The sequence below is a fragment of the Talpa occidentalis genome, unplaced genomic scaffold (genome assembly GCF_014898055.3).
Source record: "Talpa occidentalis isolate TD23 unplaced genomic scaffold, MPIMG_talOcc4v2.1 talOcc4.11, whole genome shotgun sequence".
Lineage (NCBI taxonomy): Eukaryota > Metazoa > Chordata > Mammalia > Eulipotyphla > Talpidae > Talpa > Talpa occidentalis.
Window position 1 is genome coordinate 73,227,368 of NW_023601104.1, and position 25,262 is coordinate 73,252,629.

At 38.5% G+C, this 25,262-nt stretch overlaps 1 long non-coding RNA gene across 2 annotated transcripts in view; it reads right to left on the reverse strand.

Annotated features, from left to right (window-relative positions):
• Positions 1–17,619, reverse strand: part of LOC119238297 (uncharacterized) — a 32,986-nt gene extending 15,367 nt beyond the window's left edge. Inside the window, exons 1-2 of one of the 2 annotated variants that reach the window (XR_008550957.1) lie at positions 17,574–17,619; positions 405–542 (exon numbers count right to left, since the gene is read on the reverse strand). This is a non-coding gene — a long non-coding RNA (uncharacterized LOC119238297). Of the gene's footprint in view, positions 1–404; positions 543–2,829; positions 2,893–17,573 lie in introns of those variants that run through there. The other variant, XR_005123530.2, reaches the window with a different exon arrangement.
• Positions 17,620–25,262: the final 7,643 nt, after the last annotated feature.

The following is a 25,262-nucleotide window of genomic DNA, read 5'->3' on the forward strand; positions in this document are numbered from 1 at the left end:
TCCCCTGATCAATGCTTTCCAGTGATCTTTCTCTCCACACATTTGGTGCAAATTCTCTGTATCATTCAGATAGTGATCAAGTACTCTGGGCTGCTATAATGTTACCTTTCTTCTATTATGTAAAAAAATTTCCCCTGTGTGCTGTTAAAATAACTTATTTGACAATGTATGATCAGTATGCTTCTTTTCTGAGAAATGTCCTTCTCACTAAACTCTCCCATCATCTTTAAGTCCTGCGACTTAACCATGTGAATAAGGTGTTCAAAAAAAGACCCTTGTGAGTAAGAAGTTGATAATTATATCCTATGATATCCAAATCTTTGCTTTTTTTCCTTTTCAGTTTAACCCAGAAAATGTTCTTCAGGGATAAACTATTAATTTCCAAACTTGCAGTAAGCACTTACCTCTTTACTATGCAGTTAGTCACTTCTCTTTTCCTGTTATTCGTTCAATTGGCATAATCCACAGCCTGGAATCCTGTGTCCTAGGTATGCACACCATCCTCTGTGTTTCAGTTGTGCTCAGCATTGGGATTGGTTAACCTAAGAAAAATACAGAAGTAGGCAGATGTAAGAGTCAGGCTTTGTTAGCAACATCCCCCCTCCCCACCCCCTACACTCAACCTTTCACAACTCTCTAGGCACCATAGCACTCTAAGGAGTTATTGAATTAGAGTCTCATTTCATTTAGTTTCATCAAAAGTCCAGCAGCTGCTGCTTCATTTGAGTAAAAAAGCAAAACTGAGGAAGTTTAGTGCCCTAATATCAATTCAGTAAATTTAAACATAGACAATCTGGTTTTCATGAAAAGATGAAAGGGCATGGTTAATGTCTTCCTTAAGTAGGAGGGAAGTGAAATCTGAAGACTCTTTCTGCTGAGTATGCTTGTTGTCAGGTGTCTGGAAACAGATCCCTAAAAATCAAGCAAGATCAAAAGACTCATCAAAGAATCATTCATCAAAGCTGGAACTCCATGCAGTCTGTGCTAGAAACCAAGTCCTCTATCTACACCCAGGAGAATCTGCAGAAAGAGACAGTTTCACTCTTGATTATTGGCATAAATCAAATATATCCGCAAGATGGGGAGAGGAGAAAAATGCCAGATCTTGGAGAGTTTTCTGATTTTTTGAGGTTCTTAATAGCGTCTCTCTACCTCCTTCTTTCTTCTTTTCCTAGGAAGGCTTTAGCTGGCACCAAAAAATAGGCTTATAGTTCTTCCTCTTTGTAAAAGGTGACACACTGAATGCCAGCAGTGATACTACAAAATGTAGAGTTAGATCTGATTTCTATTCTGTGCACTGGCAATCAGAAGAGATAAACCACTGAGGTATAAATGAGAGAGAAGATGGAAGGCCCTGGGGAGTGATACATGCCAGTCATTTTACATTTGTTTTCTCGCATACTCCCACAAAACTCTAGGATAGTGTGCATTCTGTGCCAGTGAGAGTGATTTGCTTGTGGCAGGTACTCCAAGAATGGGAAGAAGAGAAGTTGCACTTTGTTTTAGTTATTTTGAATATCAGATGAAAAGAGAGGGAATGTGGCCCAGTCACAAAAAGGCAGAAAGGAAATGCCAGGGGATTCATTGATCCATGATGAAGGACAAAACATACCTGGCAGACAAATTTCCCACTGCATTTTCTTGCTAAGCAGAATATGCGCTATGAAGGATCAGGTTGGATATAGACTCACAGCAGACTCAATATTGCAATTAAGATTCATGACCTTCTCTGCCTGGTCTCCAGGGCCAAGTGCCAAGTGGAAAGGAACAATGGATGAAATGTTTTTCACTAAAAGATCTTGGTGAGAAAATAGATGATGACTTTTATAGACTCAAGGTTATGAGCCCAGATGTATTTTCCAATAAGGACAGAAAAATAGGAGTCAGTTTTATACATTGCCAAATATTGTAATACCATTGCCAGAAAAATCTTGTCTTAATTTTAAAAGCACTTGAGAAATGGGTTGCTACTCTGTAGTGCTGCTACCCAGATTATTTCATAGAACAAAATCCAGTGTTGCCAAATTTAAGAGAACTAAAAATTATACCAACCAATTAAGCTTTTAAGTGAGAACTAAGTTCTCTCAAATGAGGTCTTTTCATAAGGAAGCTGGATCTTTATTTCTTACAATATTTGAAACTTAGCTACCATTATCCTTGCTCTTCCACATGGTTCCTGACCCTCTTCCAGGAAGTAACAGCTGAATGCAAAATTAGGATGAGATCTTACTGGGAGGGCAGCAATACCAGGAAGACTATTTCAGGGAGTAGTCCCTCCAGCAAGTATATCTACACACTTCATGACAACAGTGGGAAATGTTCCCAGCAGACTTGCCACCAGCCACCACAGAGGGAGAGGTGGGGGAAGTCACTGCCTGTCAGACAAACAGTTTTTACTTTGTGGTTTCTTAGGAAAATAGTACATACCCTTTCTGCTTCCCACTGAGAGTGAATTACTCTTGCCTGCGCTCAAGCAGAGAAAGGCTGACTGGGCTGGGAGCACTCAGCTACAGCCTATTAAACTGAAGTTGCCTTAAAGTTGGTTAATGACGATAAAAACTGTTTCCATCTAGCTCTATATATCTAAGTTCAGATACAGGAGATCAAAGTTTGTGCACAAAAATGTTTTCATTTTGACTATGTTGCTGACTTGATATCTAAAAACTCCAAAGACATGGAGATAAAAAACAAAATACAACTTGAAAATGATTAAATCTGTATCCTATGAGAGTTAAAATGTATGCATATTTGTTCACACACCCACAAACAAAATTACTTTCCCAGTGGTCAAACCATGTACAGTGTAGTGAGGTAAAGGAGGTAACATACCTTGCCTCCCACTCTATGTCATTATCGTTGATGTTTAGCATTTACACAGCTCTGCACTTTTGATTGTTCTTTATAAGCATTCCTAGCAGCTGGCCCTCAGGAGTAACCTTCTTTAAAGTTCAGGTCAGAGAATGCCAGTTTGCAAATGAGACACATAGAGGCCAAATTATTTTTCTAACATCTTGGATCAAAAAAAAAAATGTTTAAGTACATATTTTTAAAACTGAAAATAAAATATATCACTATCATAGCCCTTGTCCTAATTTTCATAGTCAGTTAGGTCATTTCTACTAGAAAAAAATTCAGACTCAAACTGTAACAATTTTATTATTCAATTTCTGGTATGTCTGTCTTTATTCACTATTGCAATTGGTTTAGTTGCTTCTAAGATGAGTTTTCTAATATGAAATAGCATTAATACAAAAAGACTTGGAAGTATCCTATCTAATCAGTCTTAGAAAAATCTGGTTTTGTTCTTATTTGCCTTTATATTCAAAGGTCATTTCTATATCTTAATTGTCTCAGTCAACTGCCTCATTAATGCTGGCATATTTTTAATCATTGTTTAATTATTTTAGATAAGAGTTGGTAATTGTATATGCCCCATCACACTTTTTAAAAGACAAAGAAACAATTTTACTTTAACTTAATATTAGTGGAAAGTAGAAACAGTAAAGAAACAGAAAGCAAACTTAACATGATACGCCCTGAGCAGTCAACTACAAAGCACTATATAAACATATGTTGGTGTTGATGGTGGTAGTGGAGATGATGATGGTGGTGGTGATAATTATGAGGAGAAGAGGAAGGGAGGAAGAAGAGGAGGAGGAGAGGACACTTGTATTCATAGAGAAACACCAAACTTCATTTCTGATCCTTAGTTTAAATCACATAGGCAATCTGTCTTGTCTAATCCCAAACTGGTTTTGAAAATGTTGGCAGCCTAGTTTGGAAGTATAATCTCCTATTTGGAGATAAACTGACCACATAACTTGTATTTTCTTTTTCTTTTTTTTTTTTTTTGGAATGACAGGAACAGTCATTGATCTATTCTTTGATCTTAGAATTTAAATGACAGAAAGACTCAGAATGTCATAAAATCTAACTGAAAATAGCCTGGGACTAACTTGTTCATTTCTCAAGCAACAGACCCTGAAAACATCTGGTTCATTTTCAGAATCAGAACATCCAATAAACTGCAGTGACGTTAGCCATGTATAAAATGTGAACATTTTGAACTCAGATTACAACCCATTAAAGATTTCCTGCCTGAAATTATGCAGCAACCATGAAAACAAGCACCAACTCATGTACTTTGGACCTAGAAAATCAGACAAAAAGTTGCAAACAGCCAACTCTAGTTTCTTTCTTTGCACTCTTCCCATGAGTATTTGTACTTAAATGGAAAGCAAAGAGCACTTCACCACTTTCAGATGCCCTCCTCCCTGGTGTAACACCCATCCCACCTTTACCTCCCTAAATTTCTGGTACGTCTGTCTTTTATATTCAAAGGTCATTTCCAGATCTTAATTGTCTGAGTCAACTGCCTCATTATTGCTGCCATTTTTTAATCATTGTTTAATTATTTTAGATAAGAGTTTCACTACCCCAACCACTCCCCCCACTCCCAAACTTTATATAGCTTAAGTCACTTACTCTGAATAACCGGATAACTGTCTGATCAACCAGCTACTATTGAGATATGGGTAGTAAGACTATGTAATGTGGTGAAAGAGCTACAGACTGGAGTAAGACTGCCTGGGTTCAAATCTCAGCTTAGCCAGTTTCTAGCTTCTTGAATTTGGACAAGTTACTTAACCTCTGTGTCTCAGACAAAACTGGAGTGACAAAATTGCCTCCCCGTAAGCTATCACAAGGATTGAATGAGTGACTATATGCAAAGTATGTGTGTGGGGGGATAGTATTTAGAACATAGTAAGCATTATACAAATCTAAGATGTTTGTCATTATTAAGGACAAATATTGAACAACCTCACTGATGTCCCAATTCTAAAAATATACTCTGCTTCTCTCTAGGCAGACAGGCAACTTTCTGAATACCCAAGGGACCCTTACAATTCTCTGGTCCCCCTTATACCCCGGATGGACACAGACACCAAGTCCTCTACTACAAGTATTCCCTGGACTCTATCCATCTAGCAGCCACTTACTTACTTCCTAAACAACTCCTCTGACCTCTACCATTCTCAGTTGACTACAGAATGAACAGAGATTAGAGTGAATTTTCACAGTCCATTACAGGGTTCTACATAAACACTTGGCCCCTCTCTTCCTCATTGGCCGAAACATCATTCAGTTCTTCTTTAACCAAATTCTATAGTTTCCTTAGAGGGTGTAGTGTAACAATTCCCTTTAAGACTGCTTTCCTCTCTGAAGAGCCCTAATCACTCCCTCTTCTTCCCAAATTTCCTGCAGGTGGAAATGTAAATCCCTGTAGGAATAAGCAGAGGTCAATGGAGAAATAATCTTGGGCAAATTTGTTTTGATTTATTTATCACTGTGAAAGCATTGTTCTCATGTTACACTTCTGACCTGTTTCTGAGGATGCTCACATCACATTTACTGCTTGTGTTTTTTTCTATAAAAGGAACCAGAAAAAAGATAGCAGCCAGGAATGGTAAACTTGTCAGCCTCAGTTTGAAAACTGACTTTTAGGATATTTTTCAATGCAAAGATTGGAGAGAAGACATCAATATGCAAAGTGCAGACAATGTTCCACTTACTAAAACTTAGTGACAGGTTAAAAAGCCCGTTAGTAAACCAACTCTATAGCTTCTAATACATGACATATCTTCTGCCATGAGGAGGAAGTAGTAAAAAAGTTTTTGAAAATGAGATCTTGGGACCTTCCAGGATTCACAAAATCCCTCATTATAAATTTTCTTTTAATTTTGTAACCTTATGACAATTATGTATTTAAAAAATAGTGTAAGCTTTACTTTCAACTGAATATCAGTATTCCCCCAAATCCGTGTATTGAAACCTAATCCCCAGTGTGCTGGTGTCTGGAGGTGGAAACTTTGGAAGGTGACAGTTCAGGAGGGTGGAGCCCTTGTAAATGGGATTGGTGCCCTTAAATGGGCCTCAAAGAGCTCTCTTGCTCCTTCTGCCACATGAGGACACACAGCACCAAGAAACTAATCCTCATCAGACATTGAATATACTGGTGTCTCAACCTTGGAATTTCCCAACCACTAGAAGTGTGAGAAATTAATGCTTGTTTTTGATAAGCTACTCAGTTTATAGTATTTCATTATAGCAGCCCAAATGGACTAAGACTTTCTTGATTAAAAGTTTCTTAAATCTGAAAATCCACTAAAGACTGATAAATCAATAAAAACATTTCACTCTTAACAAAACTATGAGTGTTTGTATCTTGTCAGTGAAATAAGAAATTAGGTCACGAGCTGAGAGTAAAGAGGAGAGGTAGGGTGCTGGAGGTGGAGGCAAGAGGAGAAGGTATGATGATGAACTAGGAGGGAATAAATCGACTAAGGAAGTGCTATCAATTGGCTAGTCAAATAATCCACTTGAGGTTTTTAGTGATGAATTTTTAGCGATAGAGAAAGAAAGGGGCAAGGGATTGAGGGTTTATGCAAGGGAATTGGAGGAAAGTGAAGACATAGGGGAGGTAATGACCAGTGCAAAGTGATAGAGTCAAAGGATTGGAGGTTAGGTAGAAGAGGGCTGGAGGGAATGAGATGGACAAAGAGACAGTGGCAGACATCAGAATATTTAAAGCGGAGATTATGAAGAGGATAAGTTTCCATGAACATTCTCATTGTCTGCATGGTTTCTAAGCTTCAGTGAATCATATTTGCTATTGCCCAAGAAGACTGCACAAATGCCAATAAATGTGGTTCAGAAAGTCTCCTCCTTCCTTCCTCTCTCTTCCCCCTTCTCTCTCACCTTGCCCTCACTCCTCTCCCATCCCATAATCCTGAAATGGAATATAACTGCTCAAATGTGAATTCTACTGAAACATACTAAAACCAATGCCTAATGAAGAACATCTTCCCATCACACTGAAGATGTAGAGAAAACATAAAAAGAGCAGGTTGTTGATAGAAGCTAAAAGGAAGAACACAAGAAATAGTTGTCTCTGACATCTAAGCAAGCCTGATGCTGGGTGTTTTTAGATTTATGTGACTGATAAATAATACAAGATTCCCTGTCGAGGACAAATCCAAGTGAAAAACAACCAATTGAGAAAAGAGGTATGTGGTTAGTAATATCAACTAGAAAGGCTAAGCTAGCCTGAAATTCAAGATATCAAATAACTATTTTCAGCTATAAAATTGTACCCTGGGCAATTAAATTGCTTTCCGACTACCTTGCTTCTCTCTTTTTGAAAAGCCCTAATGGATTTAAATCTTTATTCAGGTAAACTGAGGGCCCTCTTCTCAAGGAAGAAAAGTTTAAGCCATTTTTTTGTATTAATAAGAGATAATCCTGGAATATTCTTTTATTTAGAAAATTCTCTTTCTGTTTTTCAAAACCTTTCCATTTTCCTTCTCATTTAAACATTTCAGCAAAATTCTTCTCCACCTGTGGTTTTTCCAAGTAGTCAAGTATTTGTCAAAGAAGGTTGACTTTTCCCTGGGCATGATCTGACATCAAAAGTGAAAATTAATACCCATCCACTTTTTAACACTAAACATTAAACATTTTGGTATTCATATTTAACAGAAGATTAATGAAGTGCAAATGACTAATAAAATATATGAAAATATGTTCAATATCACTGGAATGCATTTATTTAACTCATATAGAGTTTATTATGTGCCAGGCACTGCTGTAACCACCAGATGCCATTCTAAGTCTTTAGAAATATTAAGTCAATTAACCCCAATAATAATTCCATGTGACAAGTACTAGAATGTTTCCTATTTTCTAGGGGAACAATGGAACTGAGTCACAGAGAAGTAAAGATACTTCCTAAAGTCACACAGCCAGTAAGTGTCACAGCCTGACCAAAGGCCAGGCTTTTAGATGCTGTCATGCAGTCTTGCCAAGGAAGTGCAAATTCAAGTAAAATGCCACTTTCTAGCAAACAGAATGGCCAAAACATTTTAAATATCGGCAACATCAAGCACTGGTAAGGGTGTGAGTAAATGAACACTCAAATATTGTTATATTCATTTTAGGAGACCATCCGGCAATATTCACTAAAATGTGCACTGCACAAAATGTTTCATAGAGGTATGAAACATTCCACTTTGAGGCCTCTGGTTGGCAGAAATTAAAGCAGAAATTAAATCTATACATGAAATAGCAGCATTGTTTACAGTGATGACAAAACTGTGATGCAAGTATGTATCACAGAAGCTATGATTGAATAAATTATGCTGCATCCATGTTGTGGAATATTATGTAGTTATTACACAAAATTTCAATGTGTATTGATCATGAGAAAGTTGCAATAATGTGTAAAATGCAATCCTACTTTGTTGGCAAATACATTTATCAGCATCTTCAACAGTTACTTCAGGAACTAGGATAGGACAGAGATTATTAGCTTTTTCTGTATATATTTTTGAATTGCTTGACTTTCTATGCAAATTTGTACTGACTCTTCAATTTAAAAATCCAGTTAATTTAAAAATAATTCTAATGGTAAAAATCAGCCTACAGAATAGGTTTTAGATCTTCAGCTCCAAATAAAAAAAAATTGTATAATTAATATCACTTTTTTTTTTTTTAAGGTTTATTTTTCATCTACACAAGCACTGGGCACAGTCAGAAGCGCGGGAGGGTGAGATAACTCACCAGAGCAAGAGCGGGGAGCAGAACAGACAGACAGACGAGGTACACTGCTGAGGGGAGCAGCGGGAGGCAGGAGAGGTCTGCGCACCATGTGGGACCCTCGCCCAGTGGCAGGGGATCGAACAGGCACTGCAGAGGCTGCGGGCAGCCTCGCAACCCAGTGCTCAACTGCTGCACCATTGGGGAGGCCCCTAATTAATATCATTTTTAAAATCATATGTGAAAAGTCTCAGATTTATGTTTATGGGTACCTCTTACATAAAGGCATTATAATTTATAGTTTTCAGCAATTATGAATTAGACATTAATTTTTTTAATGGACATTTCTGGTAATAGCAGAAAGAATAATTGGCTCGTTCTTTGTGTGAAAGTATAAGTGGTAGAGAATAACATAATTTAAAAAAACAGTGTATGATCTACAGACTCCATTTCTATTCTTTCAGCCACACACTCAAGTGGAGAGAAAATCTACATTTAGGAAGAAAATAAACAGGCTAGTTCAGTGGATGTTGAAAGGTTTAAAAATTTCTTCCTTCTTTAAGAGGATTAGACAGGTTTTTCTTGGGCTTTAAATCCTTTTCTATGTGCTCTAGCTTGTACAATGTTCAAAGATGAAGTTGAAATCTGAAATAGGGCTGGAAATGTTGGTGGGAGACGGGCTCAGTAAGGAGACAGCCAGCATCTCTGGATTTCTGGTTGTTAATCAGAAGCCTTTCCCGGGATGGTGAAACTTAAAGTGCTGCTGCCATCTTCAGGAGTTCCCCATTGTCATATCTGAATAAAGCTGCAAGTAAGTTGCATAAGCTACTCCAGGAGTTGGGAATTTCAGCCAGAAAACAGATACCCAGGTGACTGCTAACACAAAGGTAGTTTCTCCTAAGAGCTTAGGAGGTTACCTAACAAGGCAGCTTTCAGTGCATTTGTTTAATGTTATGAAATGGTTCTTACTGAGAAGCAATATGAATTGAGATCAGATTTAGAGTCCAAGAAGGGTGTGACTGATTTTCTGAGCTGTGGATAATTGACAGTAAAGGCCAACTTGTCAGACAGAGCTCTAGGCAAAATTCTACTTTCTCTGTCCCAGAAATAATTCTACTTCACTACATTGTAAAGAAAAATTAATTCAGCCCTAAAGTTAAAATAAAAGTCCTTTTTTTTTTTTTTTTTGATGCTCAGAGGTAGCCACAAATAGTCTGGAAACCTCCCGTCCCCCACCCCGAGTACATGAGCTTCCCAGGAGGGCTCTGCTGGCCAATGGCCCAGTTAAGGTGGTGATTGTACAATATTGTCTGCAAATGCTCTTTTGAGACACAAAAGTTTTCAAACAGATGGTTTCACATGCTTCTTTGTGTGTGTGTATCTGTCAGTTAAAGCAATCTTAAAGTCTCATGGCAAGTTAGAATGTACCTTATCGAGCCCATGTTTGCTCTTGACTTACAATATCAAAAACAGAGTGTAAAACCCTTTGAATCCATCTATAGAAAAAATTCACATCATTTTAAGAGATAGTCGAGTTCCCTTTCATTATTAATTAGGCAATTAAAAACCACGTATGAACAGAGAGGGTTGTAATTCATAGCTAGTGCCATGAGGGATGCTATGTCATCCAGATGACACTTCAGAAAGTTTGCTCTCTTTGGAAGACTATCCATGTGTTCTGGAATTTTCCTTTGGAGTTGTGCATTTCTTCAGCATATGCTTTCTAAGAGACTATTCATATGTTTGATATTTTGCTAGGCACTTTTTTACATGTTATCTCTTCATTCTTCACAATGACTCTCTGAGGATCATGCACTCCAATTTAGCAGATGAGGAAACTGGGATACAGATAGTTTTAAGTAACCTGCCTATGGTCACAAGGTCACACAGGATGGAAACCTGTGTGTCTTTACTCTTTCTTATGCCTACACTATTTCTTCAATAGCATCACCAATGCTGTGAACATTCTTCCTGAGCTCTTGCCTGCCTACTATAATTATGAAATAGTCATTCAATGAACATTTGACTCTTTGCTACATTCAAGGCATTGTGAATTTATCCACACAGCTCTAAGAGAGGAAAAAAATAAGTCAAGCCTAAAATTAGGCTATAAAACAAGCAAAAGTTATAAAAATGGAAAGTATGACTCAAAGCATGTTGAGCTATTTGTGCTCACTGCCACTGGGGGCATTGCTGACTTACAAGTGGAAGGAGAACAAGTGAACAGATTACATACTGGAAAAATCCTATAACCTTAAGATAATTTTGAACCCGTCCACAATGCCACATAGAAAAAGAAATTGGTAAAAGCTTAAGACAGACGAAAATGCAATGAACCATAGTGTGGCAGCGGGGCCAAGCTTTGGATTACAGTTTTTATTTCTATTTTACTTTCTATTCCTATTACATCTGACCACTCAAGCCTTGAAATGGGAAAACAAATGATCCCTTGCAAAATTCAGCCCATCTTGCTTTATGTGTAATGTTACTATTTCTGGACCTGAGTGCTTACAGCCTTAATTCAATGTTAGCGCAAATCTGGCCATGTTCAATTTCACTGCACACGTGACTTCTGTTCTTCCCACTGAGCTCTAAATGGCCCAGACTCTGAAGTTAACCAGTGAAGCCACCATCTCAGCCCAGTGCCCTCAGAAGCCTCTGGTGCCACTACACAGCTGCTTACAGCTTAATGAACCACTGTTTAGTGTGCTGCCAAATGAAGTTGAAAGAGAGAGCCATCTCTAATAGCATCAGCCTTTCACTCGAGGAAAGGAGTTCTCATCACCTACTAGACTTCACGTGAAGGAGAAAGGCACCCCCAGACCTTCACATTTGAGCAAACTGGGAACTCTTTAAGGGCCAGGTCTGTCTCTGCCTGCTGATCTGTTTTCTGCTCTTGTGGTCATCATTAATATTAATGCTAAATTAGAAGGAGAGGCATTGGGGTCCTCAGGCAGAAAGTCAGCACAAAAAGGCTGAATGTGAATTAGCCAGGATGGATGGGCCACACTTAGTGCTAATAATGATGAAAACTCTCCATGGCTCAGTGGTTTTTTTTGAGGCACTCAGACAAATGCTGTCTAGATTCAGCCTAAAAGCAGTAAAATCACCAGCCCTATGGTGACATTACATGTACTAAAAATGAAAAGTTGAGAAAATAATTTGGATTTCTGTCTAGGGATGTACTTCATATTTATATTCCCTCTAACTTAAAATGACTGGGTCATTTGTCTGGGCCCCTTGATGGAAACTGCGCCAAACTATGAGTTCATCTTTTCCTATCACCTAAATCCCAGCTTATTTAGCGTATCCTCTGTCACATCCCTGGCTTCCTCCTAGGCTGACTTGATACCTCAATTATCCCTGTGTCTCAGAGTCAAAGAGCTCTCCTCCACCTCCTTCGGTCTTAAAGTCCATGTCATCAGGACTTCCTTGGGGAGGTCCAGCTCAAGCTCCTTCTAGCTGCTGATCCCCTTGTCCAGACTCTGGTCTTGTACTCCTGGTCTGATGCTGAGTTGACCATGAAGGGTAGCAGAACAGGCCACCCCATAATATCCTGCATTGATTGTTATGTTGATTGTTGATTGTTGATTGATTGGTATGTTGATTGTTTTAAGCTGCAGGCATTTAAAATACAACAAATCAGGCAGAAGCTTTCTCTGAACTCCCCTCATCTGCTTAAAGGCAGATCCCCCAAAGAGGAACTCACTTATAAATCCCCTTCAGTTTTACCCACCAGGAAAGATGGACTCATCACTAGAAATCATGTTGACACACTATCATGCCCCCATCTATTCTGCAAAGAGCATTTCCATCTTTCCTAAAAGCCATTTACTGCCTCCTGAGAGGCCTACATTCCCACCCACCTTCCCTATTAAGATAAAATTTAAGCCTGACTTCTAAGCCGCTTGTTTTCCTGTGGTGGTTGCTTCCCATGTATACATGAGTTAAATATATTAATAAACATCTGTATTTTCTTTCTACTTAGCCTGTCTTTTACTATAGAGATCTCAGCTAAAAAAGCAGAAGGGTAAAGGGAAATTTTTTTTTTTCTCCTCTATAACTCTTAGTCAGTCTCCTGGCCTTGCAGCATCCTTCACACTTCCAGGGTAGATTAATATTCCTAACATGTCCCACTCCCCCATTCAAACCCAGTCCTTGGTTCCCAAGTCTTCAGAGTAAAGTTCTGTCTCCTCAGCCTGGTATTCAAGGCCCCCCATGCCCATTCCAATATAAAATGTCAGCTATTCCCCTGTATGTTCACATTTGTCCAATCAGACCAGCCTCCTTCCTGGCCCTGTAAGAGACAATGTGGATTTCCAGCTCTGCACAATTTATTCAAGCCACTATTCCTGCCTCTTCTTGCATATAAATACTACTTCTTTTTAAAAATTCAGCTTCCATGAACCATCAACACCCTTTTAGTAAACCTCTCAGTTCATGCTTCTGTGTTCTTTTCTTCTCAACACTATTTCTTTATTTATATCACTACTTACCAAAAGGATTTACAGCTAACTCCTCAGAGATTGCTAAATATGCCACTCTTTTACCACTTTCTATAATAATAGTAGCTAACACATATAGTGCTTACCAGTGCCAGGCTCTGTGTAGTGCTTTACATATATTAACCTTTTTAAAACTTACAACATCTCTATGAGGCAGGTGCTCTTATTACTCCCCTTTTACAGATCAGACACTAAGAACTTTGTCCAAGATTACCAAGCTAGAGTATTGCAAAACCAGGATTTTGACCCAGGCAGTTGGGCTCTAGAAACTGCCTCTTACTCTACTACATTCTAATAGATAATCTTTTATTGTTCATTAACTTTTAAACTGAGTCCTCTCTTCCCAACAGGTTCTTTAGGGGTAGTCATTATGACTCATGACTTATCTTATGTCTTCCCTTATCTAGGATAGGATTGTGCAAACAGCTAACTCTTTACAGATTGCTGACCTATCTGCCTTCCAGTAGCTTAAATTCTTTCTGAGAAGAAGCCAGGATATAAACAAATAAAAAGCTATGAAGTCTTACACACCATCTTCCTGAACATCTCTGGCCAGATTTTATAAAGACTTTTGTCATTGTGTTTTAAACCATGTATGAGAATCACAGAGTCTGGAAAATCTGACTTTACAGAACACATGAATTCCAGTAATAAGGGCTCTAAAGTAAATCCATGCTCTGGCTCCCATACACACACCAATTTCCAGTGTGAAATTAAAAAGTGTTTTTACAGGAAAAACAATTTCTAAGAAAACAATTCTCAAATGGATTCAGCGCAAAATTATTGTTGAAGAAGGTTGGGGAAAGGTAGTCAGACTCTCGAAATGCTGCTTGTGGTATTATCCTAAAAAAAGTTTTGAAGCATACAGGTCTTTAGAATTTAGCATTCCAAATTTATAACTACCTCTGATGCCAGGAACCTTGTCTGATATCACATTCACATTGTTCAAAGCACCTAGCACAATAATAGATATATACTAGGTCTTTTAAAATTCTCTGCATTGGTTTCCCCAGAACAGGTTTGGTTTGGTATTTTCTTACTGTCACTGGTTGTTTCCCCATTTTCCTTGGAAACTATTAATTTCTCCGAAGCATATGGATCCCAGTTCTCAACCCTTCCAGCTCCTGCAGCTTTGTTCTCTTTGTCCTTTTTGTGAGCCATTACATTGTCTGCTGGAGTTAGCCTGTGTAATATCATATTTGCCAGCAGGTGCTGCCATTTGCCACAGGATTTGCTTATTTTCAAAACTTCCTAACTCTGAAACTCCAGATTGTGTAAAATAGTACAGTGCCTAATTTATCAACTTGGCAGGTTTGAAATGCTATAAAATCAGTTACTTAAAATGAGTGATACTTGTAATGTGCTGCATAGTTTTAATGAGCAGAGCTCCACTGCTCCATTAAGACACACTCCTGGGGAACACATTGGGAAAACAAACAGAGAGAATGTGAGGTTAAGAGAATCACAGGAAAACCAGCTTCTTACCCACAAGATCCCAGTGGGAACAATATGTTCAACAAACAAATGACTTTCTCATTGGCAAGTAAAAGGGCTCAGTTAAGTATCTTTCATGTAAGTCCTTCCTCTCTCTTTCCAGATAAGGTCAGTCCTTTATTACTTCAATAAAACTTACCCCTGTCGTTTTATATCTTTTCTCCTGTCTCCAGGCTCTTCCCAATCAACCCATCCTGTGCTTTGCTAGAGTCTTCCTAAAATAACTTAAAAACCTTCAATAATGCCCACAATCAAGGTAGCGCTTTAAAGAGTCACAAACCAATTCTTTTAATCCAGCCTCAAGTTAGCTGTTTAACCTTATTTTCTATTATTCCCAGATTTTTCACTTTGACAAGAGAGGGGATTTGTTTCTTCCCCACAAAATCACTCTATGTCCATCTTTAGTACCCTTGTGTCTGCTAATCCACACACCTGAAATGCCCTCCTTCTTCTCTCAATTTCTTAGTCAATGCTATTGCTGTATTAACTTCCCAGGAGTAATTAAGTGCATGAATGTTGCTGGTTAACATAATTCTTTCTCCCAGCATCCCCAGAAACATCTGAAATATAGAACAAGCACTCCACAACAAAACAATATTAATGAAATGCAACAACGTGTAACACTTATATAAAGCGTTAAATGAGATAACAAAACATACATAAAATTTCTGAGCCACCTTGGTCAGTACAAGCTCTTCTAGTTGACCATGGTCATTTTTGCATTCCCAGCTGAAATGTGGTTTGGAAGGAGGGTCCCTACCATCTCAAGACTTCTCTTGACTACATGAGTGGAATCTCAGAGACAACAGGGAAAAACCTCTGCTCCACTTAAGCACCAGCTTCCTGTCTGCGGTCCAACCCACATTTTTTTTGCTCTTCTACCTACCTGAAAGTTCCAGGCCACTCTGTGTTGCTGTCTGTCCCATTGCTCTGGACTTACGACACACAAATCGTGACATCCACTGGCATCACCAGAGGGAGGCTTGCATCCTAATGTTCCTCTTTTCACTATTTTCAGATGTTGGCCAGAGTCACTTCCCAACTCCAGTTAGCTCTCCAAGGGCCTCTCTGCCCACTGAATCAGCCAACCTCCATCTTTGCTATAATAGAGCTCTCAGTGATGGCTTTTGGATGAAATGTGGTCCATTTGGAATCAGAAATCAACTGTTACTTTATAGTTGTTGTATTTGAACCTCTGTTTCCTCAAAGGAACATAAAAATAATCATTTCTCCACATGCAAGAAGTGAGCTCAAAGGGGAGGGATGTATGTGAAGCACATTGAATGCTATAAAGCACTGTATACAAGGAAAATGTGGTGTATTTCTGCATTCACAAACACAGTTCACTCCAAAAGCTAAGCCTTGGCAGGAAGACTGGGTTCTCCAGATCATTTTTCTATAGCATCATTAAGCTATAGAAGTAAGAAGATTTCTACCAGCTCAATCGGATGCCAGCTAGTGCACAAAGTTCTTGTGAGAACAGAAGCACTGCAAATATAACTGATGGTTCCCAAGGCATGAGCCTCAGTCAGTGTTACCAATAACAAAGCAAGTCTTAGCTTGAGCAAAAAGACAAATTAGTGGCCATTCATGAGGTACAATATAAAGAATTCTGGACAAGATATCCTCCCCCTTCCCCAAACCCTCCCAAATTTAATCATTAGACTTTTTTTTTTTCCAAGTATGCGTGTGTGTGTGTGTGTGTGTGTGTGTGTGTGGTGGGGGGGTAAGGGGGGTTAGCCTTCAAGTGTCCTTTATTAAAATTAAAAGACATGAGCAAACAACCCCTGAAACTCTCTCATCTTCTACCTTAGCTGAACTTAGCTCCTCCAGGAGGTAAAGAAGAGCAAGACTGTACAGAAATAGAAACCAAGAGAGGCAGGGAAGAGTGGAGGGCCCCATAACAAGGTCAAAGAGGATACCAGGGAGACCAAAGACACACTCGACACTCACCCTAATCTGGCTTTAGCCAGCCCTGGCTAATATGTGTTGTTTCCCTGACTTTTCATTCTTTTTACATCCTGCAGCTTACAATTAGCCTTGATGGCTGATGAAGCCTATATTCAAGCAAAAGTGGAAAGAATGTATATTTTTAAAGTTTTAAATATATCTCTGAAGTCATCTCGGTACACACAGAGGCCAGTGGAAGGGGTGGGGGTTTGAAGCCAGCAAGAGGGGGGCTTGCCATGTGATCTGAGTCCAAAGCCAGTGGGACTTCCCACCAGCAATGCTAGTTTGGCTGCAAAGACTGGAAATACGCCTCTTCGGAGATGTATCAGAGACCTGTTTAGCTGTGTCTGCTCCTCCTCAACATGCTTCCTTTACCAGCTAGAATATTTAGAGAAATGAGAGACAATGCTGTGAAGAACACAAAGGCTTTTGCAAATGATCTCTGGCTTGATATTCAAAGCTGTAGCTATTGGGTTGAATTTAGCAACTTGGCATCCGCTTGGTAGGACCACCCCTGTTGGCGGCCATCTGGAGCCTTTTGGAGAATTTTTAAAGAGGCACTGCTTGGAGAGCATTTTGTAGTGGAGAAAGCACTGACGCTCAATTTAGGAAACCTGGGTTTGAGCCCACCACCCGCAGCTAAGTGAACTTAGGCACTCCACAGCACTTCCTTAAGTCTCCATTTCTTCGTGAGTTAAAGTGATTTGTCATTCCTGTCAGTTCCTCTCAAGATTTAATATCTAAGGCAGAGGGTCATAAAGTGTCATTCCTGGCCTACCAGCATCAGTATCACCTAGCAGCTTATTAAACACATATATTCTCAACTCCACCGAGACCTCCCCAATCAGAAACTCTAGGAGTAGGGTCCAGCAATCTGTGTTTAAGAAATCTCCCTGGTAATTTTGACACTCAGTCCAATTTGGAACTAGAGGGTTCTCTTGTTCTCCTTCTACTGTTCCTCTCTGCTGTGCCTGGTCACACTGATTTGCTGCTGGTCATAGCTGTGCTGAAGCCAAGGGAAGCACTCACTTGCAAAAGCCAGTTGACCAGGTGGCTGGAGAGGTCCAAAACAGCCCTTGATCACTTTTCCAGACAGTTCCATGACCAAAGTTCCAGAAGAACCTGAACAGACATCTTTTGGGCCCATGTTCTCATAGTACTTTTTCACAATGTCAAAAGAAACAAGAGCGAAAGTAGTTTTGGTTAGTGATGCCAACCTCTCCTTTGACTATTTTTGTCTCTAATTCCCATAGACACATGTCATTTAGTGCTGGGCAAGGAAAAAATACTTTCTTCATTTTAGCTTTTTTGTTTTTCCCTCTACCTTTTCTGACAGTTCTTGGCTTCTCTAAGTTATCGGGGACAACCTGCAAGTGTTGTGCTGCGTTCCACAAGGGAGCTGTGGTTTCCTAGCAACAGCCAGGGCCTGCTGGGCCATCCTCTGAGTCACCAGCTCCGGGCAGCTCTGATAAGCAGTGCTGTTTGCAGAGGAGCCCTCTGTGGACCCCACACCACAGCCTGCCACATGCACTGCCTTTACAGGGCATCAGATCTGCAGAGAATAGACCAAACATAAAATCTAAAGAATGACATAAGCAGGGTGCTCTTTATTCTAAGGTAAATGAATCTTTCTTCTTGATTTTTTGATAAAAGAGTGTTGAAGGAAAGGAAAGAGGAAGGGAAGCCAAGACAGAGAGAGCGAGAAAGGAAGGGAGGAAAAAAATTATTTTCAACAAACATCCCCTGAGCATTTGCAGCACATCCTTTACTCACATACTGACAATGCAAAAATCAAACAAATCACAGTCCCTGACCTCAGGAAGCTTATGGTTTAATAGAGGAGACAGTTTGGTAAAGTCAATTTGCATTCCATCATGATGAATGTCATACAGGAGAACTATATGGCACATGGTAACAGCAGGACCTCCGTAAGCCAATAGGCTTTTTTCTATTTTACTTATTTTTTATCTTCCTGTAAAATTTATCTTCTTGCTGAGATTTTCAATGTGTTAGGTTTAAGCCATATTTGGATGGCTCTTTCAACATGTCTAATCTCTATCTCTGTGGTTATATTACCTTTCTTATCACAATGCTATGTATTTGTGTCTTTTCTCTTGTGAGTGGGATAAGGTTTTTCCAAGATTTTTTCTCCTTTTTTTTTTTTTTTTTTTTTTTTTTGTGGGACCCTCGCCGGTGGCCAGGGATCGAAATGGCGCTGCAGAGGCTGCTGGCAGCCTCACAACCCAGCTGCGCCACCAGGGGAGGCCCAAGATTTTGTATCTTTTATTGATCTTTTTGAAGTAGGTTCTTGGTAAATTTGTCAATTTTACTTTTTTATAATATATTGATTTCTGGTTTTGTTGTTATTGATTTCTTTCTCTTGTTTTCCTAAAGTTCTATTTGCTTTTTATGTCCTCTTGAATTGAAGCCATAATTGAATCCATTTATTTTCATCTTTTTCGTGTATTAATAAAAGCACTTAATGCTGTGACTATCTCTGATTTCAGATTTGGCTATTGCCATATGTCTTAATATTAACTCTTGTTGAATGTCCTTATTTACTTTTTCTGCTTGATCTATCATAGGGATTAAAGTCCCCTTCTTTATTATGGTTCTTGTGGATTTCTCCTTATAATTCTAAGCAAGCTTGATAGATCGATATAGAGATACACACATATAGATATATGAAGTTATGATTCTTAGTACTTAAAAGTTTCAATGATTCCTCCATCTTTGTTGTGGTTTGATTGCATGTATTAGCAATTGAAGAAAAAGAAAAATCACTTCTTCATCTCATTTAATGGACTGAGCCTTGAGTTTCACAATATTTGATATTAATTTTGCCATCCCCGATAAACATTTAGTTTCCTTTACATAAACGTAGAGGTATGTCTTTTATTTTGACCCAATGTGCTTAGTCCTGAACCAGTTTTCCTCTGAATTCTTATCTTTCGCTTAATCAGCTCTACATCACATTAGAGCCCCTAAAGGCTGTCAGCTGGCCTCTCACTGGGTTTAACCAATAGAAGAAAACATTGTGAGAAAGGAGTAAGTCAAGATATTCCTTTCCCTCTGTCTGTCATGTGTCATCATTTGTGTCATTTTCTGCAGTAGCTGCAGCTCCTTTCTGACTCCATCTCCTGCTAGTTGGACCTGTTCTGATTCCAGCTTCAGCCAGGTGACCCCAGCAATTCTGCTCTCTTCCTTTACCTTTCTAACATTGGGTAGACAGTGGCTTCCTGGGGTTGCTAGTTTTGGGGCTGCCTCATGCTCCTCCTTTTAGCTTCTCTATTTTTCTATCCTCTGTGTTACCTATTCCCTGCATTAAATTGTCTTCATTGTAAATATTCTGAGTGGTTTCTGTTTTCCTGAGTAATTGCTAATATACCCACTCTTTTATTTTATTTTAGCATGGAAATTTAACCTATTCAAGTTCTGTGGGCTGGCTTATTTAATACCCATTCTAAAACCCCTTTCCTTGTCCTCCTCTAGTTTAAAGACTGAAAAGCCAAATACTAGACTCACTCAAAACAAGTAAGGCCATGTGATATAAAGAGACATAAATAGAAATTTAATGAAGATTTTTGAAAAAGTTTTGCTTTCCAAGTACAGATATTACCTTCTCTTTCTGCAGCCTTTCTTTTCCCTTCTCTGAACACTAGACTTGATGGCTAGAGCTTCAGCAACCATCGTGAGTCAAGAGGAAAAGGCAGTAAAAATACAGTAAACTTTGATGCCTTGAGCCACTGAAGCTATACCAGCAACTTCTAGACTTTCTGTTACATAAGGAAAAGAAAGTACTTAACTGTTATACTTCTAATTGTAGGATTTTGTGTAATCCTCATCCTCAGGAGAATGCAATTCCTAACTCAATGTTTTTTAAAAAGGCTATAATTGGTATTTGGGACTGGGCAATTCTTTGTTGTAAGGGTAGACCTGCAAAGGCAAAATACAAATTTTGATATTTAGTATCCAAGGTACTAAATGCCAGTAGCACAGTTTAATTATGCACATCAAAATGTCCCCCATGCATTTCCAAATGTTTTTGGAAGGGATAGAGCTCTACCCTCTTCAAAAATGAATGCATATGCACAGCACACAAATGAAGATTGGTTTTTTAATATCATTTCGGAAGTTAAATGGGCCCACTCACTCCCCTCTAGAAAGTCATCAATCTTCTAATGGAATCATCATTGTAAGGCAATAAGGTTAGCTATTTATTACACTTTTGAGGAAGTGTGAAAGTTTTAAAAATAAAGCATAAGAGTAATAATATTGCAACCTCTGTGTATCTACTATTCAGAATTAACAAATGTTAATGTTCTGTCACTTTCTTCAGATTTTTTTTGAATAAAGGAAATAAAACACTATCAAATTGAAGTCCTCTATTCAAACTCACAATCTCAAAACCCTCCTGTCTCTCCTCCCCAGAGGTAATCACAAACACAAATTTAAAATGTTTCCTGATAATTCTTATTTCTTACTCTCATTAGCCATCTTCTTAGGCATACATAGTTTGTAGTAATATGGATGTGACTTTGAATGCTTATTATATATACATGAATGCTAACATGACTTGCATAACATTTTGAGAATTTTCTCTTCTTTTACTAACATGTTTTTGATATTTACTAACCATATACATGTAGATCACTGATTTTAACTAAGGTACAGTGTTCAGTTGTATGAATTAACCACAGTTAATTTATACCTCTTTTGATGGACATTTAGGTTGTTTCCAATTTTTTCACTATTACAACTAATGAACAGCCTTAAAGGACTTTGTGGCAGGCACGTTTACAAGCTCTTTTAGGGTTTACATCTAGCAAAGAAATTGCTGAATCATAGGGTATGCAATTTTCAACTTTGCTTGATATGGTCAAATCCTTCAACTTTGGCACAAATACTAATCCACCAATAGACTAAGTGAATCTTGTTTCCCCATGTGGCCACCAATATTCGGCATTGTCAGAGACACTAATCTTTGGCAATCAGATTGATGGATGGGAATTCGTGTGTCTTTGATATCTTAACTTATATTTCCCTGATTACTAGTTAGATTGAGTAATTTTTTCTTCATTTTTGCCATTTGGCTTTTATTTTCTTCAAATTGGCTACATAATGTGTTCTTGTTTCATATCTCTGGCAAATAGTCTTTTTATTATTGATTCATGGGATAAATTCCAATTTATTACAGAGATTTAACAGATTTTTCATTCAATCATTAAACACCTAGAATCTGCTAGGCACTATTCTAAAACCTGGGGATAAAATAGTAAAAAAAGTCAAACAAAGATTAATATTTTCACAGTCTCTATTCCCTCCCTCTTCCTCCACACTCCAAGTTTTTATCTGAATATGTTTTTTTTAGATCTAGATTATTATCATTTTTAATATTTTTGCTAAAAATCATGATATTAGCAGCAATTATTTATACACTAATGCTAAATTTTATAGTGCCATTTATCACAAAATATTCTGTCTTGCTCTGGCTTCCTCCAATTTAAATTATTCATTTTGATTTCTTTCTTAAATTGCAATAGGACTTCTTCAAGGAATTTTTCTCAGTGACAGGAATAATATTTGAGTTCTTGAATGTCTGAGAACAGATTTTGCTATTACCCTCACACTTGAATCAAATAAATTTGTGGGCAACAATCTTTTCCCTCAAATTCTATATTTGTCATTACCTGTGTCCCAGTGATTAGCATGATGGAAAAGTGTAACATTTTTATTTCTCTCTTTTAGATAATCTTTTCTGTTTGGTTTGGTTTGGTTTGGTTTTTGCTTGAGCCTGAGTACAGGAAGAAACCAGCATTAGACTCTGTCTCAGTGAAGGAGTTTGGACACTAATTTTGGCTTAGTCCTACTAGGTCAGTTCAGCCTAAAAATACAAATGTTTCTTTAAGTGCAGGATTTTTCAAAATTATTTCTTAATTGCTTAACTTTTCTCTAGATGCTCTCTCCTTTTGGTATTTTATTATTTGTGTGTTGAATTCTTCAGATTGACCTGCCACCCCTCTCTCCTTTACATGCATTATTTGTATATTTTCCTGTGACTTGGGAGAATTTCTCAACCTAATCATCTAATTCACTAATTTATTTTATTGAAAGATTCAAATTTCTCTGTGTTTGGACTTTATTTAAAATTTTTAATTTTAGGAATATATTTCTGATCTTATAATAATATCTCTAGGGGGCCTCCCCAGTGGCGCAGCGGTTGAGCGCTGGGTTGCGAAGCTGCCCGCGGCCTCTGCGGCGCCGGTTCGATCCCCGGCTGCTCCCCGGCCACCAGAGGAGGGTCCCACATGGCGCGCAGACCTCTCCTGCCGCCCGCTGCTCCCCTCAGCAGTGTACTTCGGTCCTTCTGCCTGCTCTGCTCCCCGCTCTGGCTCTGGTGAATTCTCTCACCCTCCCGCGCTTCTGACTGTACCCAGTGCATGTATAAACAAACAAACAAATAAATGAATTAATTAAATATGTGCCTCTTTAAAAAAAAAAAAAGGGAAGGGTGAGTGACCCTTCCATTTAAAAAAAAAAAAAAAATCTCTAGGCTCAGATTGTTATGTTTTCATAAATAAAGAATCCTACCTAATCTTTTATTGAAATATTAAAACAAAATGGTAATTTACCTAAGTTTCTTTCTCCTTCTGGTTTCTTAGAATTAGTCCATTTCAAAGGGGTCATTTCCTCTCAGTGCTCTGATTGGCCTCACTTGTTTGAATAATTTGAATAATTACTGAGTAATTTCCCAGGCCCAGTGCTTTTTCCTGAGTTGGCCATCCTTAAAATTCCCTGATTGTCCCATATTTTCTTTCTATATTGGTTTCAGATCCTTGCATATGATGCCAAACCTGTGAATGAAACCTTAGCATAAAACCTAGCACGTAGTAAGTGTTTCAAAAAGTTTTAGTTTAATAAATAAATGTCTACATTTTTCCATTTAGGGATTTTAAAGCTGACTAATCAGAACCTGTTTGAATCTCAACTTTAATTTTACAGGACTGGCAGTCTAGTTTGTACCAAAGTTAGGAAAGATACCAGGCAAGAACGTTTACCTGTTTAGACCACAGTGCTGATGGATGCTTTTCCATGTCTGTTGTAGTATCCCAAGTCAGCCCCTTTACTAACTTGTCCAGCTTTCCTCAATATGAACCTGCTGTCATGCTGCCTCTATTTTGCTGGGTATGGCAGATCATGGCAAAGGTAAAGTCAAGACAAGACTTCCCAAGGTCATCTGTAGGATTTACATGCATCCCACATCTACTTGAATCTGTGTCAGTTTAAAGTTGGAGATTGTCTAGTTTTCTATTGAGGAAATCTACCCATTTATTTTCCAGGTGAGTCTTTTTCTTCATATGTGTTAAGTTGCATCTGAGTCAGTGCTTTCTGAATCCATTTTCTAAAGTTTTCAGTCAAGCTTGTATTCATTTCCTAGAGCTACTGTAACAAGATTCCACAAACCATGTGACTTTGAACAATAGAATATGTATTCTTTCAGAATTTTGAAGGCAGGAAAAGCAACATGAAAATTCTTGCAAGTTCATGCTCCCTCTGGAGGCTCAGGTACTAAACTTCAGTGCCTCTCCTAGCTTCTGGCGGATCCTGCAGTCCTCGGCATTCCTTGTCTTGCAACCACATCACTCTAATCTCTGCCTCCATTGCTGCATGGCCTTCTTTCCTACATACTTGTTCAAAATGTCCCTCTCTGATAAGGGTAACAGTCACAGGATAAATATCCACCCTAATCCAGCATAACCTCATTTTATCCTGATAACATCTACAAAGACCCTATTTTCAAATAAGGACACATTCATAGGTACTGGGGTTGGAACTTCAACATACCATTTTAGGGTAAACAACTCTACCAACAACACTTTTCTTTTTTAATTCATAAAATAAGAGTTTCTCATTACTATTAGTGACACCCTACCCCTAATGTTTTATAAACTATTTCATAGAAATTTATAAAAGTTGCTGGCCTGATGGTGGCACCATTTTCTGCTTTCGAGCTCTGCTGCAAATGTTTTCCAATATTTTTTTGGTCAACTCAAATGGAAGGAAAGAGAGTTCAATGTGTGTGTTTAAAGCACCATCTTAAGGTGTAATAACGTTGTTTCACAGACTTTATCAATCTTTACTTATTGACAAGTATTAAATGGAAATAATAATGGACACTAGGAGACAACATGCTCTGGATTTCAGTTATTAAGAAATACAAATAAAGTGACCAATGACCACTGCTCTGAGACTCCACAGAGCAGCAGCACAAGGCATACTCCTTACCTCCACTGAAGGGGTCCCTCCCGCACCCCCAAGAACATGCCTAGGTGCTTACCTTAGAAAATTTCTACACGGTTTTTCAATGTCAGCAAAATCAGAAAGCAAACATGTAGTGACATTCTCTCATTCTTCTATATGGAGGGAGAGGGAAGTTTAGGGCACAGAGTAGACTTGGGGATAAGTGCAGTGAAGAGCAGGGATAACATCGACAGCCATTGAGTGGGAGATAAAGCTCCTTTCCTGTGCCCACAACTGGCTGGGTACCTTTCCTAGACTAATTCATTTCACCCCATATTGGCAAGGCAAGTGGAATTAAACCCTCTTTTTACAAACTCAAAGGGATGAATTTTCCCAAAGTCATGTAACAGTTAAGTGGCAGAAGCAAAGGAGAAGGGCTGGGTTGCTAATGTGGAAGTAAGTGTTGAGCTAAACAAT